General features: G+C 40.3%; 1 protein-coding gene and 1 long non-coding RNA gene across 9 annotated transcripts in view; one reads left to right on the forward strand and one right to left on the reverse strand.

Annotated features, from left to right (window-relative positions):
• The window catches only part of Rbp6 (RNA-binding protein 6), a 1,210,230-nt gene that overhangs the window by 764,492 nt on the left and 422,135 nt on the right, over positions 1 to 23,603 (forward strand). The window contains exon 1 of one of the 8 annotated variants that reach the window (XM_076519696.1): positions 11,884 to 11,887. The exons of the other annotated variants lie outside the window; for them this stretch is intronic. The gene's annotated coding sequence lies outside the window, so the exon portion shown is untranslated. Of the gene's footprint in view, positions 1 to 11,883; positions 11,888 to 23,603 lie in introns of those variants that run through there. 8 annotated transcript variants of the gene reach the window in all.
• LOC143259000 (uncharacterized) lies at positions 11,187 to 14,355 on the reverse strand. The gene is made up of 3 exons (XR_013032896.1): positions 14,283 to 14,355; positions 12,794 to 12,926; positions 11,187 to 11,921 (listed from the first exon to the last, which is right to left on the reverse strand). It is a non-coding gene; the product is annotated as an uncharacterized LOC143259000 (long non-coding RNA).

A 23,603-nucleotide genomic window follows, 5' to 3' on the forward strand; every position in this document is an offset into this window, starting at 1 on the left:
GACGGCGTTAATACCATTCCCTCTGATTTCCGGCATCGGGGAAACACGATCCCTTTAATAGCGCGTAACATCAACAGGAACTTTTCCGACCAATTCCTTTCCCCGTCAAGGAGTAAACTGTCACTGTCAGTCGGGGAAGTCGAAACGGGGAAACTCGCCAGCGGAGCTGCCTTTAGTTATAAATCACATCGGGGACGGGGACTTAAATATTTTACGACGGAACTTTTACCTTCCGGGGAACTATCTTTCAGCGGGGGATGCATTTCGCCCGGGATGGAAGGAGCGGTCCGGGGGATTATCCGGAAACGTCCCGAACGAGAGACGCTCCTCTCTTTTAAAATTTAACAAACACCGCGTCGCTTAAACGGTTCGACTTAATAAACTTCGCCTCGGATTATTTAATTTAGATAACTACATTCTCGCAAAGCTTGCCGCTTCTTTCGGGCCAAATGAATTTACCGGATTGCGTGGGTGGTTCGTTTCTTTTCTTCCTCCTTATTTTTCGTACTTTTTATACCGTTGAACGTCATGAGATCAAACTCGACCGAGAGACAAAGGCAATCCGCGGGTCTTAAACCGTTCGAGATTGCTTTCGGCTATCGGGAAGACGAGCTTTTTTAAATAGACAGTGGCGGATTGTCGGATATCCGAGAAATAGGAAAAACGAATACCGCGGATAGGTTGTGTGCAGTTTAAATAGACTCCGATTGGAAAGATTGTTTAGCTAATGGTGACAGAAATCGATCAATAACGTTCACGCTCGAAGCTACTTGTTTCCATAGCGTTCGCCATGATTAAGAAAAACGTTACAATATTCGCAATAAATCACAAATTTATCATTGAAATGGTATTCGTTAATAATGCTTCGGTATTAATAGCGAAGTACAAGTATTTATTTTGTCGAAAAATTTAATATATCTGTTTCTTTAAACGAGATAAACGATAGCTGCGGGACTTAATCAAATTTCCCAATTAACCATAACTAGTTGATGATTATTAACGAATAACCGGCAAACATTCCCTTCCGGAATAATATTCAGTCGATCCGCGTAACAAGAAGTTTGACGTTATTTTCATGACGCGGGCTGCTGGACCGCGCGAATAGAGCTTGCACGTTTCACATGGTATATGGCGACGTATCACGAGTGTAAAATACCGCGTACACGTTGTAGGCAGCAGGTACCTGTGCTACCGGTGCATGAAATATAAATAATTAGTATGATATATAAGCCGCCTGCGGCCGGGTGTGCCGAGCGCGATATATCGACGTGACCCACGGCTTTATTTCGAGACCGGCCACATTTTATCCGCTAAATTAGCTTTTCCAGCCGCGATTTATGTCACCCGCTTCGAGAAAATTACTGCCAAAATAGATAATTTTGCCGGACCGCGCGACCAGAAAACCGCGAAGACAGTGAACGTCGAAGAAAATCAACAGAGAACTGTTGATCATGTACTCTCTTTTGCTGTTTAATCTCTTTACATAAAAATAAAACGGAATTTGATGCGTCCGAAAAATACTATTTAATTTGGCTCAACTGAACAGTTATGTGTAAAATGAGAGAAAGAATGTTTTACTTTGAAATTTGGATTACTGATTTGTGGATGCAACTTTGTTATTGCTACTGTCGAGAAGGTGGAAGGATGAGGAATCTTGAACATTATAAAGAAAGCAGAATCGAAGCACGAGCGCAGCAATTCAGTAATTTAATAATATACTGCACGGCGTCCACCGAAAACAGGTCTTGAAGTGTTAGACTTGTCGAAGTCTAAGTCTTGCATATGAAATGAATGAGGATCCCAACTTGTCATTTCATATCAAGGAGTTAAGAATGTTGTCAGATACGCGGAAATTATATGTCGAACGTACCTGAATATTTTCTAATGGTAAACACACAGCGTAAATTTGTCTTTGATAGTGAATGAAATTTTTGATGTAACAACCATTCTGAAGATAGTTTTAATGTGGAATCAAGTTTGAGATATTATTTATTTCTCACGAATTTGAAAATTTTCGATGGACAACATGCATTAAAATACTTTCCTTCATTTTGAAAGAAATATTTATTGTTTCATGATTCTTCAAGCAGAATGCATTCGTTACTTGCAAATATTGTCAAGAAGGAGACAAGTAGACATTTAAGCGGATCTTCATACTTGTTTTACATGTATTCAGTTAACTGAGGAAATTGGTAAGGGAAGTTAAGTTCCTTCTTATATATATATATTTTGAGTTTGCAATATAATAGAATGTAAAGTTTTGTATTAACATTTCACCTTTCGAAAATCTATTCATACATTTTTTAGTAATCGTTCGATACGTAAAAGAGTCATCATAATTATTTTTTAAATAATTATTCCGAAAAATTCAAGAAAGTCTTGTTGATTTTCCAATAAAATTGCTATCGCTTTTAAATAATTGATTAAGAGACCATTCAATAAATGGTAGTACAATATTTTCCAACAGATTTAACATTACACACGTTTTACCAAGCTTTGTTCAATAAAGTACAAATTGTCTTCGAATCTTGACACTGTACTCTAAACGATTGTATTTAATTAGAACATCCGACATTTTTATTTCAGTGTACGTTCGAATCACGAGATATATTCAATCATTTCCTGTGAAAGTGTCTTTTTGATTTCAGCAACGTTCGAACAAGAACTGCGAAATCGGTCATTTTGACCGGTTTGCGTTAAAATACGAGACAAGTAACATCGATTTAGCGTAACAAACAGTGCAAGAGAAATGCATAAAAATGAGCACCGAATCGGCGCGAAACTGTGAAACAGCAAAAGTTTCGAATCAGATAGGTAAAAGCACAATCAACCTGGATCTCTGTTTCCCCGTGTTTCCGTGCGGAGAACCTGGAAGACCGAAAGCGCGGTAATAATGCGTGTAACGGGGGCGCAGAAGCGAGCCCAAGATAATAATTTGCGGAGTCAGTTACTGCTTTGAAAGAGTGGTAGAATGAATCCGTGCGGCGTGGCTAGGCGTAGTACATCGGTTTATTGCGGTTTCAGCTGTAGGTCGGTCGAGCATCGTAAAACTAATCCGGGGTGGCCGTGTCAGAGATGAAATGGAAGGGAATAATTAAATCGCTCGGTTCCTTTTCGGTGTGCACATGTTTGCCGGAAACACGGTTGGAAAGTGCAGACAGAGCCCTGTCGCCGGTGCCGGTCAGTTTTTACAATACAAGTGGAAAAAAGGATAACGAGCGGGAGACAGATAGCGGTACCGGCGACTGCCATACCGCACACGCCACCCACGCCATCGTGCAGATCCAGTCCCACCCTGTCGAGCATGCTTTCGCTAACTCTCGGTCCCTTCAGCCTCGGCTCATAGAGCCACATTCTCGGGCGATCCATTTCCAGATTAAACACGCGTAAAACTCCACTCTGGTGCGGTACACACAAGAAACGCCGTTTCCCTCTGTCCCACGGCCGGCTACTATTTCCGTCTCTCGCTCGTTCCCCGACCTCCTTCGCCCCTCTCGTCCCCTGTGTACCCCGCAACCCCCCGTTTCCGTCCGTTGCCCAACCCCCGGGAATACACAGGGTCTTATCTGTTCCGTTTTGCGCATGAGTACCAGCGGTGGGAGGGAAGCCTCAGAAAAAGAGGCACGTTTTCGTCTGCGGGCTCGTTCAAAAACTCATTGAGGTAAATCTGTCACTTCACGGGAGAGGTTTTCTCTTCCACTCTTTTTTCTCCCTCTTTTTTTTAATAGGAGGAACCCGGCTCTCCCTTCGAAAGGGACACCGAGGACACGCGAGAGCGGCCGCGTTTCATAATAAATCAAGTATCGTCGTGGCCGGTGATAAGAGGCTTCTCTTTGTCTTTGGGGAGGGTCCATCCGAGCCCCTTCGAAAACGGGTGCGATAGAGATCGCCACCAAGGAACAATCCTCCGCGGGGCTATCCGATCTTTCGAGTGTGCAAACTTTGGGGGACCCGGTGAATTTGACGGAAAAATTAATCGATCATAGAGCCTGGGCTTGCTCGATTCTGGCGTCGGCCTCTTGCTTCATTCAACGTCGAGATTTTGCTTTTAATCCAGTTATAGTGTTTCTGCCACTTTTACATTGCCCATGAGTACTTGCTTTTATGATGTAGCAGGGGTACTTTCTACTAGTTTATGAATATTTTCGTTCGGCAAAAGCAGCAACCTGTTGAAAGGACAATTGAAATACAGCGACGCATATATATCGTTACAAAAGTCTACGTACATGTGAGAAGTTTACGTGTCTCTGAGCCAAGACAGCATATGGTTTGAAAATTTCGTAGACAATTAATCAAGGTCTCAGTTCAAATTATACCGCTTTTGAGTAGACTGCAGGTTTTCTGCATTTTTGATCTTTTGAAATACAACATGAAAAATATGTACAAATGAAACACATGACAGTGTTTCACTTGCTCCGACCAAACAGACACAGTATTATCAACGTTTAACAATGTTGTTAACCATTTTCTATCTGTTAAGCTAATATTCCACGACTTTCCAATAATAGCATTATTATTGTGTAGCTGCCGATGACCGCTTGGCTTGCAGATCCAAAATTGTTGTAAAAATTGCTTTAAAGAAATTGGATTACATGGAGACTAATATCCGGAATGAAACAGTAAAATAGCCACAGCTGATCAATCCTCGAGCCAATTAAGCTGCACGTCAGGTGCGTAGGAATTAAGAAAAGAACTAGGGTGCACACACGACGCATCGACGCATCGACGGCGAAGCTAGGAAGAAACGCGACTCAATTTTCCTCCACTTTGTTCGCACCTTACAGGATCCTGGAAGGAGCAGAACGAAGGAATTTGACAAAGTTAAATCGAAGTGAAAGCGGGCGGCCCAGAGAATAGATAAGAAAGAAAGATATAGAGAAAGAGAGCGAGAGAGAGAGAGAGAAAAGAGAGAGAGAGAGAGCCTTTGGAGAAATTACCGCAAGCGTTTCCCTTCGCTTCCCTGCCCCGACCATCTTTTGCCTCTTTTTCTCTCGCTCTACCTTTGCCTGTCTTCGTCTTTTTCACGCATGGACCGGTACTCGGGCTTGGCACGTCAATACTTTCAGCCGATAGAGTGCTTTTCTTTACGAAACCACCATCCGTCGCACAAGCGCGGCCAATCAGGCGACAATGGCTCGTAAATTCGAGCCAATCAGGAGGGAAGCCGAGACGTGACCGCGGCAACGGTGCGATATTGCTTATGAATTATTTAAGCGGTCAGAATAACAATGTCCTTTCCCCTCTCCTTCTGCGACGCCCTTTCCTCTGTTTCTCTCTGTCCTACGCGTGAACACGTCGCCCGCGGGACAAGAAATTGTCAGACGTGTTTCGGGAACGATGCGGACCATTCTTCGATGCTAACTTTTCTTCGAGCCGGTGCTTCAGCTATTCCGCGGACGTTATGCGATTATGGCCGATAATCCTCTGTCTCTGATAATAGATTGTTACATTCGAGATTCGATCACCTGTCTCGGGATATGCTTTAATCGTTTTGCGACCGAATGCTCTTTATGGCAAATGTGTGCTTGAATTTCCAATTGAATTTCATTCTAACACGATTCTCTGAAATCGCATAACAAAACAATCGCATAATTACAACAGATTACGTGAATAATGGCTTCATTTTTACTTTACATTTCTGAAGTGTTAGAAGTTATTTCGAATAATGTCTTCCGACTTCCCTCAAATATTTTCCGAGCGTGGCCATGCGCGAACTATCATTAAGATTATGGATTACTGCGATAGTCATCGGTATCTCGTTAGCAATGTTAACAACGAGCGGGAACGGTAGACAATGGACACCACCCGGTTTTTGCCGGGAGGCAGCGTTTAATTTATGAAAATCTTGCGGATACTCCCGGGACGCGTAAAGCCTTATCGGCTTAAGTGTTTCCAATAACACGAGGGACAAGAAAACGAACTATGCAATTACCTGGCAAGCTTCGACTTCGATAATCGACAACACACTTTCGAGTTCCCAGCCGACGAAGCGGCGACGACGCGACACGGCGGACCACCGCACACCAGCTAGGCTGATTCCAAAGTCCCTAACTACTTACTCCGTGGGAACGTGTACAGTGTACGGCCACGCTGTTCGATTCCTCCAGCTTCGATCATTGCGCTCTGCCCGTAATGGACCGTTGTTTAAGAGGGTTCCGCCACGAAATTGATTTTCGTGCGACCGGCTGCGTCCCGTCTTGCTTCTGATTTGTTTTCTGGCTTCGTGATTGCTCCGTCTTGCACAGCCGCGTAGACTACATAAACGGAGACCCTAACGTGAAACAGTCGGTTACTCTTTGTCTGCGACTCAACTGTCGCGCATTAGCACCAACGATGTCACTGTCAATTGTGCTTTGTCTGGATGTCCCGTAGGTATAAAGTTCCTGGCAGTTTTATCTATTTGTACTCTCAATTGTCCCTCAATCTTGTTGAAATAGTATTTGGTTGGCGAGAAAGTAATTTCGGTTTGCATCAATAGATAGCGTTATGTTTGTATTGTCATTCTTTTGTTAACGTTATCATTTTTTTGCCTTCAGTTTTGATAGTTGACACGTTTAGATTACTGTAGAAATAAATTCGGAGTAGTTTTGTGTGCAACTGATAGTTTGCTGTTAATTTTAACATGGAGTGCAACAATGAACATTTTCGACGCATTTTACTTTTTTATTTTCATAATGGCAAGAAAACGGCCGAGGCTCACAAAGAGATACGTAAAGTTTATGGCGTTGACTACTTAACAGAACGCACGTGTCAGAATTGGTTCAAAAAATTTCATTCTGAAGATTTTTCACTTAAAGGTGACCAACATTCTGGTCGATCTTCTGAAGTTGATGATGACAAAATGGAAGCCATAATTGAATCGAGATTGCAAAAAGATTAAATGCATCATACACAACAATCGAATATCACATAAGATGTCTTGGTCTTGTTAAGAAGCTCGTAAATGTCACGCAATCGACCCGTTTTTGAAACGAATTATCACTGGTGATGAAGAATGGATCGTTTACAATAACATTAATCGAAAAAGATCATGGTCTAAGCATGAGGAACCAGCAGAAACCATATCGAAAGCTGAATTGCATCAGAAAAAGATCATGCTGTCAATTTGGTGGGACTATAATAGTGTTGTGTATTTTGGGCAGCTTCTAAGCACCAAACGATCAACTCAGATGTTTACTGCCAACAACTTATGAAATTGAAAGAAGAAATTAAAGTGAAAAGGCCAGAATTGGTAAATCGCAAAGGAATCGTGTTCCACCACGACAATGCGAGGCCTCACACATCTTTAGCAACACATACAAAATTATTGGAGCTTGTTTGGGAAATAATGTCGCAACCTCGTAATGTCTAGCCCCATCTTGCACCATCGGATTATCATTTATTTCGATGTTTACAAAATTGACATAACCTTGACATAACCTTGACATAACCTTGAATATAACCTTGACATAACCTTGACATAATTTTGAATATAACCTTGACATAACCTTGACATAATTTTGAATATAACCTTGACATATCAAGGTTATATCAAGGTCAATCGTTGAACTGTGTTCGGACACGGAATTGTTTAAATTAAAATATCATTTGCGTACTTTCTTAATCTTCACTATACACACCTTGCTTAAAAATTTCATACGTTGACCTTGACATAACCTTGATATAACCTCCACATAACCTTGACATAACCTTGATATGTCAAGGTTATGTCAAGATTATATGCACACTAGAAAATTAAAACGGCCGTCACGGTTAAATTATTTACTATTTTGGGTCCAAAAAATTAGTAAATATTCTTCAGACGTTCTAAAGTAAAGATGAACAGCGTTTTTCTTAAAAATATCACTGTTACGTAATAAAAAAAAATCTGGAAATTCTCGCTTCGTGATTTGTTCAATACTTCGAACGCGGCTCGAGTCCGTCCCGACCATCTGTCAAAGCCTCGTGCTGCAGGCTCTCGAACTTCGCGCCGTCACCTCTCATTGGTCAGTGTTTTCCGTTAATAATTCGTAAACAAAGCCGCAGATTGCATTTTCGCAAAGGAAAAAGTTACTCCAAATGACCTCAGCTACCCCTCATTTTCGGCTGTTAAAATAATTGTGGAACACCCTGTATAGCTTGATGATGTTTTCGAAATACTCGGTCAAAATTTTACTCAAATTATTATTTATGAACGTATTCAACACGAAATTAATCTATTAGACTGATCGAAGAATGACCAATGATTTAATCCTTCGCGGACGAAGATATTCAACAGCAAGTTTCTCGTTTACGTAAGCGAGGACATATTCACTGGTTCCCTGCCGATTCGTAGCAACAATTCGACAAGTATACACGATTTCGGGAGCCTTCTTCCGCGGCGTGGTGCCGCGAGTTGGCGAAGGGATATTATGCCCGGTACGCTTTCCCACAAGCTGCAATTTCAGTTCGGTCTGGTGGACCTCGTTGTCCGTGACACTTTGACGCAACTCCGGACATAGAATGAGAGAGAGAGGAGAGACAAAAAGAGCGAGCGAGAGAGAGAGAGAGAGAGAGAGAGAGAGAGGAAGCGAACGGTGTCCAGAGGGCGCTTGTGCAGGGCAGTTATGAGTTGCTTAATTGTTTTGTCACTGTTCACCCCGTTCCCCCGCGTCCGCCGTTGCCTGTTCCGTTCCTCGTTCGTCGTTCCCTTGTCCTCCTTGTCATCGTGTATCCCGCTGGCCCCCCCTGTCGTCTCCCAGTCCGTATTCGACCGTTCTTGCTCCTACCGCCTACACGTCCTGGCAGTCCTGTCGTAGAGTTCCACGAATGCTCGAGATCGTTTCCGGAATAGTACTGGCTTACCCCTTGACAAGTTATCCGTGGGATTCTAACGTAGGAAAATCGATACCGGGACACCATTGTTTGCCTACAGAGATTCGCTGGACGGACCGCGAAGGAATAACTGTTGCTTAAGTTATTCACACGCCGGGGGAAATCAATTCGACGAGATACTCCCCGCCGTTCCTTTTGCTTCTTTCTCTCTCTCGCTCTCTCTCGCTCTCTCTCTCTCTGTCTCTCTCTCTGTCTCTCTCTCTGTCTCTCTCTCTCTCTCTCTCTCTCTCTCTCTTGCTGCTACTTTCTCTCCTTTTCCGGACCCTTTCCTCGTGCGCACGCGATGCATATTTATGAAGCGTTACGAATGTTGAAAGAGTCCCGGGGTAAGCTTGTAATACGTCTTCGCTCGGGACTCCGAAAGAAGAGGAACTTCAACGGTGGACAGAGTTAAATTCTAGTTACCGGTATCCCGTCGTTCGTCCGGGCCGATGTAATTCCTGGTCGGCTGCCGTTGTTCTCCGTTTATTTTCCCTGTGTTAATTCGAGCGTTGTGGTTACGAGTTGTTAATTCAATAATATCCCGAAGATTCTTCCGTCGTGGCTTATAAATATTTATGCGTCGATTCGTCGTCTAGTTTTCTTGGCGTGGCGCAAAATAACGACTCGAAATGCACCCTTTTGTCAAGAGCAAGAGAGAGAGAGAGAGAGAGAGTTTGCGTGTAAGAGAAAGAGAGAGAGAGAGAGAGAGTCTGCGTGTAACAGAAAGAGAGAAAGACAGAAACGAGTGAAAATCACGTTAGCGACGACGCCGCACCGTCGATGAACAAATTTAAGAAAGTCACTGCTTCATGTCTATTCAAACCTATGTGTACGATGTGTTGAAATGTTTATTTAGGAACAGAATGATCAGAGAATTGAGCAAGAGATTCTTTGAGTGAATTTAGGAAGATCAAATAGTACGTTAGTTCACAACGCAACTTTTTCACATTTTTCGATGAACAAAAGGCCGCTTCATGAAGTCATCATTATTGAAAATGATTGCCAGGGGTTATATGATTGTCATTAATCTATAGTTATACGCAATAATTGAAATGAAATAATTAAGTTCGATTTATTTTCCTAAACTTCAGACAAGGTTTTAAAAAAAGCGACTCAAAATATCCTGGGATACCTGTTCCAACATATTCATTAGACAGTATATTTTGATATCATATAAACTTTTTTTGCCGAAAGTTGCGGCCTTTAGAGTTACTTAATAAAATATGTAGCCATATATGCCCATATTATGTAGCCCATATATGCGAAGCGATCGCTACGAATTTTCAGACTAAGACTAAGAAAAAATTAATGAAAAACTCTTTCCAACAAAAGTTATTCAGTATTCGACTAGCAATAAATTGTGTTAATGAAAATTTGCGTAAAAGTTCGTATTCAGTAAAAAATAAAGGTGACAATGATTTTCTTTTATAAAATCATATTTTTTTATGCAAATCGATGCATTTTTGTATTTTCTTTGACAAATTATTAAGGCATTTTGGTCGAAAATTAATTTGCTTAGAAGTTATGATTTTGGTCCCGAACGTCCATAAGACCGTCACAGTGTGCGCCGGTCTCAAACAGCTAAGCTCAGATCATCGAATAAATCCGGGGGGTAATGAAAATTTTTGACACGCACGTGTATGGTAATCAGATCGCAACATAGTTGCTCCTCCCTCTCGCTAGACGCCCACCAAGTTTTCTACTATGTAAGATCTTAAAGTAAATGTAAATACGAACAGGCAAAGTGTATGTGCTCGCATGTACATTTACATAGGAAAGTTATTATTACCCGGCGCTGAAACACGGGACGCCGTATAACGGCTCGTTATTCGATACGCCCATAAGTAATGGGTTCTTTTTTAGGAAATTAAGGAACGTATACGTCTAACTTGATTTACGATCGATCTGATAGTTCGGGATTTCGTGAGATTCTCAATATTGTTGCGCATACCTGGTTCAAAGGGACCATAAGAAAATTGTTCACCCTGCCCTTTTTAAATCGCTTTGCCCAACGATACTGGTATCTGCGCGAATTATCGGCGCATAAATAAACAAAGCCGTCGGGGTTGCAATTTCGACTATGAAGGGCGCTTAAAAAAGTTCGTGCTTCGGATAATCGCTCGCTGTGGGCTCACCAACCAATTGGACCACTCTGTCATGATTGTTGTCAAGGAGCAAAAGCAACTTAAATACGTCTAAGTCTAGTTAAATTAAAAATGAGAATCAAATGCACTTATTGTCTTCATAAGGTTTGAAAGAATAAAGACAAATGTGTCGGTTAGAATTATTATTGTTTACCATTTTATGTATTGTTCACCGACCAAATTTATTGTTAAGATAATATAAGCTAATTTAAGATAACTTTATAATTTATTTCACTTGTCTTTTTAACATTTTCGCACGTACTGATTACATTTTAAAGCATAACTCAAAATTGTTGAAAGTGTGATTCATGCCACTATGATTCTAACTAACTCAAATGTACATATCATACATTTTGTTTGCATTTAACCCTCTGCCGTTTTCTGCCGAGTCTAACTGATGATGAACATTCCCAATAATAATCGATTATTTTATTTTGTTCTTTCGTCATCAATGTTTAAGCATTTAAGTCAATGTATTCTTACAAAAAATATAAATTTTCTTTTTCATCCAAGAAATGATTAGAAACAAAACAGTTCTAATCATTCTAGGAAGAATACTGTGCTAGCTGAAATATTTAACCACTTGTAAATTCAGCATGAAATTAATGAATCGGTAACGCAGCAAGCAATTACCAACGTCTTATCTCAATTAATGAATTCCCCGAACAGTGTCTGTGATTTTCAAGTATCGAAGACTTTTCAAAGAAATAGAAAGATAGATGAAGCAAACGTAGCATATTAATTGGTATCCTCCAGTGGGGTCCTTTTTAATGACCGCAATTTACCGATGCCTGGGCCGGATCTTGGGAGATTCTGAAGAGGCAGACGCAGGGTTGAAGAGGGGGCATATTAGGGGTTTCATTAAGAAGACGCGGAGTCCCGAATAAAGGGCGGATCCCGGCAAGAAATAGGAGACTCCCGGCGATTCGTGGTCTTGAAATTCTGTAAGAGAAAGCGAAGTTTATGAATGCTGCGCCGGCAGGGATCAACATTGCTCCGTCGAAACGATTGTTGTGTTAGTCAGGGACACCGACAACGTGGATCAATCAGCAACCGCGCGTACCCAGTTGCTTTGATCAAACTTTAATTTACCTAGCAACGAGAACAACTCCTGAGCAATCGGATTGTTTCTGCCTTGCATTGTAACGATCGAGTTTCAGATGTGTCTCATCAGCTGCATAATTATTTCACTTTGACGGATAATTTGAGTACCTGCCACAGTATTTGGTTACCGTGTTTACCATCAAAGCGAGAACTCGCGTGCATCCTTAATTTTATCCACGGCGTGTTGCTAGCAGACGGTAATAGGGATCCATGGAAAGATATATAGTAGCGACCGTATAATTAAGACTACTTGATAAACGGTATAACTTTTTTAAAACTTAACTCAATGACTTCAATTTTTTTTGGACGATAGAGGGACTAGACTACTAGACAATAACCAAAATGCTATATTTTTTTAATTTTGCTAATACTTGGAATGCCGAAAAGGATACAAAATCTCGCTTTTTTAACATTTTTATCTGATGCTACAAGGAAAATTTAAAAAATGCCTTTTGTAGATCTCGGTAACTTACGTACATGATGAATTCTAACTTCAATGTCGATTTCTATTCCGACCTCTGAACATTTTTGGGAGAAATTACTGTAATAGCAAAATTAAACAAAATTTTATAATCATTGTCTAATAGGCTAGTTCTTTAGTCATTTAAAAAAATTCATGTGGTCTCAACTATATGGCCGCCACTCTATGTATAACAGCCGCCGTTCCTTACAAATACTCGAGAGAAATCCGAAGAAGAACGTTCCCGTACCTCCTAATTTCTTCGGCCGGACTTTTACTTCCTGCTTCCCTTAATTATTTAGTCTTTCATTAGCTTGGAGATTGTTCCGTTGCACGGGAAAGGACTCCAAACCTGCCAGACAGTCGGACGCTCGTCACTTATACTGCAAAAATCATAGAATACTCCACTAAAAACGTTTTATAGTTTTAGGAGGCAGCGAGTAATTTTCTAAAGTTCAAATATTGATCATTTACATTTTATTAATTTTTCTATTCTATTCATTTTACGCTGGAAAAGTGCTAATATTAGATATGGAAACTCTCTCTCTCTCTCTCTCTCTCTCTCTCTCTCTCTCTCTCTCTCTTTATGCATTTATCAAAAGCTCTACAAATCATAAAAGATTTAACACAACTATATTTCACTTTTATTTCATCGAAGCAATTCATGAAAAACATAGATTTGATAAAATTTATATTTATCGCGTGACAACATTTGTTTCAATATTTACATTTCGGTAACAGATGAATTAAAATTTCAGTAACTGTTTAGAATTACATACTGCTCACTAATTTTTTTGCGCCTTTGCTATATTGTATTGTTTGATGTGTGGATTAAGAATCTAAAACGAAAAATTGTCGCTCTTTTCTCGTATTCGAAATATAAATGTTTATATATATATATATATATATATAGAGAGAGAGAGAAAGAGAGAGATAAATAAATATATATAAGATAAATTATAGATATATAATATATATAAAAGATAAATAAATAAAGATATATATATATTTATTTATTTTATTATATATATATAGAGAGAGAGATAAAGGTAAGTAACTTCCGATTTCAAATTTTCCGAACAACCTTTATCTGTACATGTAAGTGCCGCTTGGCCTTAGTTTTTGAGATATTATAGTAAGAAGCTGGCATGGCATCCAATCGTAGACCTATCTAAATGTTATTCAAAATGACGAATCCGATTCGATGATTTTTAAATATGTTATAGAATTATATTAAGAAGAATTATACATTTACATATATGTACAATTATACATTTATATACATGTAAACATTTACATCTGGAATACGAGAAGAGAGAGCGACAATTTTTCCTTTCAGATTCTCAATTCCTATAAGCAATTACCAAAATTTCATTTCGAAACATAAGTAAGCCATATTAAGTACTTTCTAAATTGCATCATATATTCAGTAATCTTCGCAAAATGTTTGACACGACGTTAACACTTTAACTGCCGCGACATCCACATATAGGTGACGGAATTTTTAATTGTATTTGGAAATTAATTCTTAAGGTGATCTGTTATATTTTCGTTACTTTATCAAGATTTGGAAAACGTAAGAATGTTGAAAAAGTAATTAATATCATAGAACTTAACTTTTCAATTAGATTAAGCGAAATGCTTCAATTTCACGAAATTTTTGAGATTATCGGCGAGGCAGTCAAAGTGTTGGACAACAAGAGATTGATTCGTCCACAGAATTACAAGTTTGCGCATACCTCCGCAGTGCAGCTACGGTGAGGTATCAGTTTTGGTTAAAGGAGGAAGAAATATCGGTGTTGATCGTCCCGCTGTCGGCGCTTGACTGACCGACGTTTTGGTTTCGTTGTCTCGTACACCCGTGACTTGTTTATATTTGAAAAATTCCTTCGCGTTCGCCGAATGTTTGAGTTATAACACGCTTGGAACGAAGCCCCAATAATTTGTCACCCCGCTCGCGCCCGCGCGACCCATTTTTTGAGTTTCTGCTTTATTTTCGCATCGTTTCTCGCGCACCGTTTCCCATTACTTGCGCGCATAGACAAATCCGCGCATTACCTTCCAGGTTATTCTGATATTAATCACTTCCACCCGATCGTGGAAAATAGAATCGAGTCGTCGAGGAAAATTCGGAACAAGGCAGTTTAAATGGTGTGCAGTCGCGTGCAATGTTTGCCGGTATTAAACGTGTCTAAAGAGACCTCGTTTAATGTTTACCGATATCGAATAATTATTTCGCTGTTAATTGGAGCAATTTCCGTCGTTGCCTGCGAACGTCCGCAATTTTTTTCTAAACAAATAGAAAATCATATTCGGTTCCGATCGAAATTATGAAAACGATTTTGTATATTTGAAATGACAACTGCTGCGTTATTCTCAATTTGATAAAATGATCGAGTAAATGAATACATTTTTGTTTGAACCCCGCCTCTGGTGACCGATGCGTGCAATTTTTATTTTACTTAGAAATCCGCAGACAAAATTAGTGCAATTAAATGTTTAAAAATTCAACTGTGTTGTACCGGTGTAAGCATGGAACAATTGCCGATAAAGGTGTACGCGTTTAATAGCTGTTGTGCCTGCGTAAACCTCGAGTAATATAAAACGTGCATTTTCGTGAATCGTTTCACGCAACGCAAAGCAAACGAAGGGAGCACCATGGCAACCGATATCGTAGACCGTAAGCGCTCACTGGATTCCAGGAGCTATATCTAGCCGCCTGTGGTGTTTAATGTCCATAAAAGTGCAATCACGCGTGCGATATTTATGTACACCGTAGAAATTTTGTAGTCCGGGGGCAACTTAATCTCGTCCTACTCGTTCCATTCAACAGCCACGAATATAAATATCATTTCTCGGAACTCGTATTTTTTCATGAAAGCACACTCGAAACCATTTCACGAGCATAGATCAGCGTGAAACGGGACACGTTCGGAAAAATTTCTTTTGGTACGTAATTTATTGAAAGAAGCTCTAAGAGCAAGATACAACTTAATCAAAGAATTTAGTTAGTAATCGAATCATAAGTGCTTCGATTACAATGGAGGCTTTATTTGTGGCTTTTAGTGTACACTTCATTAGAAAACGTATCGTTTCATTCACAAAGCTCGTTTTTTTCGATGATTATACAGTAATTTCACCCTAATTCGCGATCAGATTGCGCACAGAAATGGACAATTTGGAAAGAGGAGACTCGATTATTCGAGTCTCCCGGCTCGTTTTTATAGTTGTTGACAATCGGTAGCTATAAAAACGTACTTTCTCTTCACAAATTGTCCATTTTGTACGCAATTTGAGCGCGAAGTAGGGAGAAATTGCTGTATTCCCTGTATAACGTTATGCTTTCATACGAGATGAAAATATTGAAGTTTCAGATTTCATTTATATATATATGTTTTGAGTACGAACGAGAAGTACAAACAGAAAATAATTTTTACGTAATAATTAGAAAACGTTTAGAATACTCTAGAGATTGAAAACATTGCATTCTACTTCGGTAAAGATATTGCTATTGAAATTAAAATAAAATTGATTATCTGCCGCATATTTCACAGCAGAATATATTTCCAAACGTATATTTTAGGACAGCATTTTAGACAACAGACGTTTGTGCTTTTAGTTTTCTTGCAATGGCCAACAACGCTTTTGTTTTTGTTTTTTATTTTTCAGACATTTTAGCAGAATCTGTTGATGATCCTACCATGCATTTTGTTGTACAACAAAATCATCATTTAAAGGATTTCAACTTAGAAAGCAATTTAGAAAGTGCCTCCTCTCACCAATTTTCTCTGACGTTATGTCGAAAATAGTCGGACTACAAAATCGACTGAACACTCAGTTTCCAAGCAGAGCAGTTCCGCACCGAAATTGCAACAGAGCTCAAATCAGAAGAATCGCAACGTGCATCGAGTTAAGAATCGAAGCCTGAGGTCGCCGAAGAAATTAACCGCGATTATCGTTTGAAGCGTTTCGCGTGTGCGCGCACAGAACGTCGAGCTGTGTTCCGTGGGACCTCTATAGGCGCAGATCCAGAGCCTAATCGGGTCAGTCTGATTAGAGCGAAATATCCGGGCAGCGTGGTCGTAATTATAAGCGACGCTTGTGCACATGCATTCTCGATTGCGCACGTGTCGAACGTGCTCGTCGTCGTCGACGCTATTTACTCGACGTCTCGTCAACGATCGACGCAGCGTGTATCGCGGCAGTACAGAAGAAAAAGAGCCGGGAGAGCCGGCGAGATTGATACGATATCGATGGAGCCCGGATTCGATTTATTCGGCGGCCCCGGCGCGATATACGGTCGCCTGTTTCGATTTTTTTCGGCGTTGCAGCCGGCGCGGAGAGCGCCAGGGAATTTTTAATAACAACGCTTGTCAGAAATCTTCTCGACAACGTCACCGGCATTCGGCGCCAGCCAATATCGCGGCTGAACGTTTTAGCAGCCGGCATCTGCCGACACCGATGAACTTCCTTTTTACCGAAGGGAAACGGGGGGACAGGCCGGGAAACGAACGGATAACGACCATGGAGAAATACCGGGAGGAACGTTCCCTCCACGCGTCGCGACGACAAACGTCGCCATTCTGCCCTCCGTCTAATCCGTCTTTATTAAGAAATAATGGCGGCCGAGCCCGCTGATCGCGGCCCTTCCAATTCGTTTAATGTATTTGTCTACCTTTTATCATGTAAATCCTATCCCGGTACGACGACGACGACGGCGACGACGCGCGGACGACGCCGCCCAGCCGACGAGCTTTATTAGTCCAATGATATTTCAACGGAGATTAGCCTGAATGAGTATTACGCCGGAGGCCGCTTTTCACCGTGCGCGTCGCGATCCTCGAGTTTTAATTAACTATTTCCACAATAAAAAAGATATTAAAAGTGGGATGTACCCGGCACGCTGCGCTCCCTTATTTTGGCGATGCCCAGGCACGGACCTGTGTAATCCCTGCGATTATCATCGGCGCCGTCCCCTTGTCTGATATTAACGCTGTATCTTACGCGGTTTTTTGCTTTTCGATCGGGTTGACTAAAGGAGTTTACTTTCGCTAGGCTCAGAAAACTAGTTCCTGAATCATCGCAAGCCATTAGAGTACTCTTATTTCTTGAACGAAGAGTTTATCAATTTCTCTGTAAAAAATTCTAGCATTATTATGTTTAGCATACCGTGCGTACCAAAAATCGTAGCAACATTTTTTCATTTAAGGCTTTGTTCTCGCGAAAACTGAGTGTGGAACTTGCGTCCACTTTGTGTAGCCAGCGTAGCATGACGGGAAGTAGAGTTGGTATGTCACGGCTAGAAGCGCCACTTGATTCCTATTCGTTGCTATTATCTTTGCAACTTAACTTTTTTTTCGAAAACGGAGACTTTGTTGAAAAGATATTATTCTTTTTTTCGACATATTTTTATGTGTAGAGTTGCCTCCAGTCCGGTCGTGCGACAATTTTAGGTACATCCTGTATATAAAGCATGGTTCATCTAAAGATAACGAAATAGATACATTCTTCGGCTATGATGATTTGGAAAATGCTTTAAATTTATGTTGAATTTTAATTTTGGAAGTTAAATGTCTCTAAACAAAAATATCTTTTGCACAGTGATCCTCCATTTTTATTGCATACAAAGTATTGTTTATACGAAACGATAAATGTAGTATTTGTTAAAGAACGTGACAATATATCTCTTTGAAACACGCAACTCTTAACGCGTGCAATTTTGTGCAAGTTTCATAGAATGTCATTATTCAAACCATTGAGTAGAGTCTAACAATATTCACACGAGGATGTGGCTATTTCTGTTTAAATTTTTAAATAGAAAAATTTACGTTGACTCGCAACATGCACGGTCCAAAATCTTCTGTTACGTTTCAGCACAACTTACAAAACAATCGCTGAATAATAATAAGAATAATAATAATGACTCACCAAAACCTGTCGCAAAAATATGAAGATACCATAATTGGCTAATTCCACCTCCAAATTGATGCACCCACAGCTTTTACCTCGTGTTTCGAGGTAGAAAGATCGAATTTCAGGAAACGTAATTTAGATAGGCGTATACTTTTCCATAGAAGTACGATAATTAACCCTTAATTGACGTACTGTATGTGTGTGATATTAAAAGCCCTGACGTATTTATTAAAAACCGTCGAGATGACGGTGCGTTACGAGATGGAATTTATCGTCCAACATTCCGGCGATTCGCGGATTCTTTCCAAGGCAGCCGGCTCGAGCGACTCGCTAAATTTGATCACTACCATTTTTTATTCTCCGCGCGACGGATCCACGAGGAAAAAAAGGGGACCCGGTTGCGTGGGTGGAGGCGAGCGCATATCCGGAGCGCACTTTACACCGCGACGCAGTTGAACGCCGAGTTCCGACTGGAATTTCAGCCAGCGCTCGCTAAATGATAAAACCGGATTACGCGATGCTTTTCCTCCTACCTTTCTCATTCGCGCGGAGCCTTTCAATCGCGAGAAATTACGGAATCCGCCTCCTCAGCCGCGAAGCCTCGCGCGTTGCCGAAACGAGTGAGAGTGAGAGGGAGAGAGAGAGAGACGGGGGGATAGAGGGAAAAGAGAAAAATTTTGCACGCGCTTTTCTCGCCGCGCCGAACCGCGCCGATTCGATGAAGCAGAAGTTGGAGCCAAGCTCTGCTCCGGCGAACTGAAAATCGTGGCGCACCGGTCTTTCATTCGAAAGAAATCCCAATTTTTCAGCAAGGAAATCCTGTTTTAATGACTTTAAAGCACACGTCGAATCTCTCGCTCGTTCTGGCCGCGCTGTGCGTAGATCCTCAGGCGAAATTCTAATTTTCATGAATCACTTTGTTACAATTTTAGATTCTTGAGATCACCTCTACGTTATTTTTGACTGTATTGTCTGCCAGTCTTCTTCGATCCGGACGATTTTATTTTTGATCATTCATGTGTACAATCAGTGCGCACGAATTCAGCCTTCAATTGAATCATGTAATACAATTTTTAATTATATACACCGACACAAATCTGACGTGATTGAATGAAAATTGATGTTATGAATTCTGCTGACGTTACTTCGTGGACAATGAATATGTATGTCATTGAAAGATTAATTCGAGGACCTTGTTGTAGATTTTGAAAGCTGTTTAAGTTTCGCACAACGGGCAGACGCAAAGATCTCATTTATTTAATTAAATTTGCTGCATAAGTGTTGAACATAATTATTCAGTCAGTTATTTCCATTTCGTTATTTTTTTCTTACTTGAAGTGTACTTAAGTGTAATTAAGATCTATGAATTCCCTGCTAAATTAAACGATTTATCATTTTGTATTTTAAAATTGCTGAAATTATAGAGACTTTATCATAGGAAATTATTAAATGAATTTCACAGTCCGAGTATTCGTTGTAATAACAATTATGGGAAGTCTAAACAGATTCGGTTTTATCGTTCTTATGGGTGTTGTCATATTCTAGAGACGAAAGTCGAGAACAGAAATCAATGTTATTTTTATTGAACCGCTTTCTGGAGCAGCGATAGCGTTCATCACGCGCACGGGAACGCGATCGTCGGCCGCGTGAAATAATGTACATTGAATCGACGCGACCGGAACTCCATTTTTATCGGCTATACATCTTGGAGCACGGAGGATCGTCGACAAGAGGCGAACGAGGGACGAGTCGACCGGGTACGCAGCTGGTGCCGAATATTAAAAGCAATCGCTCAGTCCGCACAGTAGCTGACCATCCCTATCCGCCTGGAGTTGCAATAAATCCGTAGTCTCCGAGTTAATTTACTGCGTCGTTCGCGGTTGCCGAACGTAACGAGTGCATCTTTTCAAATCTTGACGTATCACACAGTTTCGGAAGGCTCTCGCAATATGTATAATTTCGGGAACAGACACTTTCTTCCACTTTACTTTAGCACTAAACCTACCAAGCCGGTCAGAATGACCGGTTTTACATTTTGTATTTTAAAATTGCTGAAATTATAGAGACTTTTTCATAGGAAATTATTAAATGAATTTCACAGTCCGAGTATTCGTTGTAATATCAATTATGGGAAGTCTAAATAGATTCGGTTTTATCGTTCTTACAGAGCAACAGAAATTCGTCGCTTTTAGTGCTCGGTAGGTTTAGTGTTAAAGCAATGATAAACGAGTGATTCTGACAATTAATGAAGAATAACGACTGTTGTTTGTTTATGGGTGTTCTGCAAATATGGTTTTAGTAAATTAGTAAGGTCTTCAAGATTTTGCGTCCTTGCACATATGAAACATATCTTATACTAAGTCTAAGACCTGTTAGACTCACAGAAAGAATTCTAGAATCTAGAAAAATATTATTAGGTCTGCAAATCAATTACGGAATCTATGAAAAAACTGTAGAGCCTAACCTAAAAATCGAAGAATCGACAACAAAATGGCTGAACTATTAAAAATAGTTGAAGAATTAACAAAGAATGGAGATTTATAAAAGTGTTTAGAGCTCAAAAACATTAATATTGAAACTCGTACAGTACAGTGAATCCTCAAGGATCTTTCTGAAATAAATTTTTACTCCACGCGTAATATTTGAAATCATAACTTCGACTTCGTCATTCGGGTAAATCAATAAAATAATAATAAATATCATTGTACTATATTTTATTGTGTTTTCTTTTCGAAGATGTGCCAATATTTTATTTTCCTGAAAACAATTATTTCTAAATATCGAATGGGGTAGAAATCTACCAAAGCTAGTTACGTAAATCTAAACAGCGATAGTACTTGAGGGTTAACTGGCAGCATAAAAATGTTTCTAACTTAAAGTGGTGTTAATTATTTTCTAATCCAATGGTGGAAGTAAGGAATTTCGGAGTTACTTTAACCCGAGAAAGATAACCTACGTCGCAGAGGCGCCTGCGAAATAAACAACTGACTGTACCGTGGATGACGCAAAGACTGGAAGCACCCACTTTGCCAAGGCATGTGCGAAGCAACATTGAAAATATTCTTCCAAAATCTGCTGTACAGGCTTCCACAGAAGATGAAGAAGAACCCTCAGCCAAAAAAAGGCGTTATTGCAGTCTTTGCACGTCTAAAAAGAAAAGAATGTCAAAGATGACCTGTGCCAAATGCAAAAAGACAGTTTGTGGTGAACACAAGAAAGACGTTTGTCATGACTGTCTCTAAAGAAATTTTTTATAATATTATAGTTTTTTTTACACTGATTATATTATAGTCTACTAGTTTGTAAGGATAAAACACTATTTTTTGTGATATTTTACGGGATTTGTTCCCATAAACCGAAGACTGTTGATTTTTGTTAATTTTTCATAGAGGTCTAGTGATTTAAGTTTAAAATTACTTAAAATATAAAAAAATATAATATAAATGCATTTTATTTTTACAATAATGCCAAACCTTTAAAATGACTAGATTAACTTAAATAAATATCCATTGTTAGTATAAAATTGACGCCTTAGAAAAGCATGCGCCTCTGAAGCGTATGGTTATCTTTTACGTACGTTGTCATATGGTTATCTTTCTAGGGTTAAGAAAGCAACGTACGTCAGTGCGTATCCGATCGACAATGGGTCAGATTTTAATTGGGCCGGAAAGAAGGAGAACTTTTCAGGACCAAGATTTGACCAAGAGTAGGTTCTCTTCATATAATTAACTCAGGCAAAGAAACAACAAACTACTTTCCAGCGTCGGGTCCGAAGAAATGTTGTTCCCCGATCTCCGTCCCCGTTGTTCACCAAGAAACGGGAAACGCAACTTCCCGATTCTTTTTGCTTCATCCAATAGTAATCTGCTATGGCAAATAACTTACATTACATTAACTTCGCCGTGTTCCGCTGATATCTCGGGCTACCTAGGAATGACAGTTGCGACGGCCATTACAGCCAGTTTCGAGGATGGCGGGGAGAAACTTTATGGCCCAGCAAAAACATCGAAGTTTATACACTTTCAACTTTGTCACGAAGAATCCGTGTTTTCCTGGCGTCCATGGACGCGGAACCGTTCTAAGAATTGAGAGGAAGCAGAAGAAACTTCGGCGGACCGTCTTTTTGCGCGTGCAAGCGAACTAGGGGAATGAACAAAAAACTGTCCTGACGTTTACGGAGCCTAAGTGCATTCGCCTCGGCATTAATCAACGCGACCGATGAAAACAAAACGGTATCGCGGCAGAATGCGATTCTAGAATTTACAAATATTTTCAACCAGTTGTAAATTGTTTTCTCTCGTGACCACGAAATGGAATTTTATACAAATCAACGTGCTTGCAGTCGAATATGCGAGAAAAATTGCATTGAAATTTTATTCCTTACGTCAACGCACTTTGTGAATGAAAAACAAGCGGAAGTATAGATGAAAATGTCCAGAATCGATTAGAAGAAACCGAAGTTGAATGGTAAAAATATTTCTCAATAATTTTAACAAACGTAATAAATATACGCAAGTTTTTTTAACGTCTCTATAGTTTTGTATTTCGTCTAGCCAGTTTGATCACAAATACATGAAATCCATAGTCTACATGATAGAGGGTCTGTCTCAGAATGAATCCAGAAAATAAGCAGAAGTAAGATGGTTCAAATCGACGCGAATGGCAAAAGTTACGACTAGTCAATTCCAAAAAGACCGTGTGCTTATTGTCGAAGAAGTTCAAGGACGTTGCGCGATTCTCACGGCATACTCGAGGCGGTTCGAATTTCCTCTGTAGATCAGGATAGCGGGAAGGAAAGCGTTCATTCCATCCGGGATCTCGACGCATTGTTTCTGGCCCAGTTTTCAAGCGATGGCTGTATTGTCCGTTCGGCTTTACGTCCCTCTCCCCACTATCTTTCTATGTCACTCTTTTTCGCCCTTTGTGGACCTTCTCGATGTCCGATTCCCTTTTAGACGGTTCGCTTCCCCGATTCGCTTCTCGCTCCGAGATCTGCCATTTTTGCTGGTCCCTCTTTCCCGGACAGCGTTTTGTCACGTCTTTTCGACCCTTCCGTTCGTTCGCGCATTCGTTGGCACACATGTACAACCCTGACAAAGAGAATAGCACATTATGGTACCGTATAACTCTGGACGCTGTGTAAAGAG

Source organism: Megalopta genalis, chromosome 3 (assembly GCF_051020955.1).
Source record: "Megalopta genalis isolate 19385.01 chromosome 3, iyMegGena1_principal, whole genome shotgun sequence".
NCBI classification, from domain to species: Eukaryota; Metazoa; Arthropoda; class Insecta; order Hymenoptera; family Halictidae; genus Megalopta; species Megalopta genalis.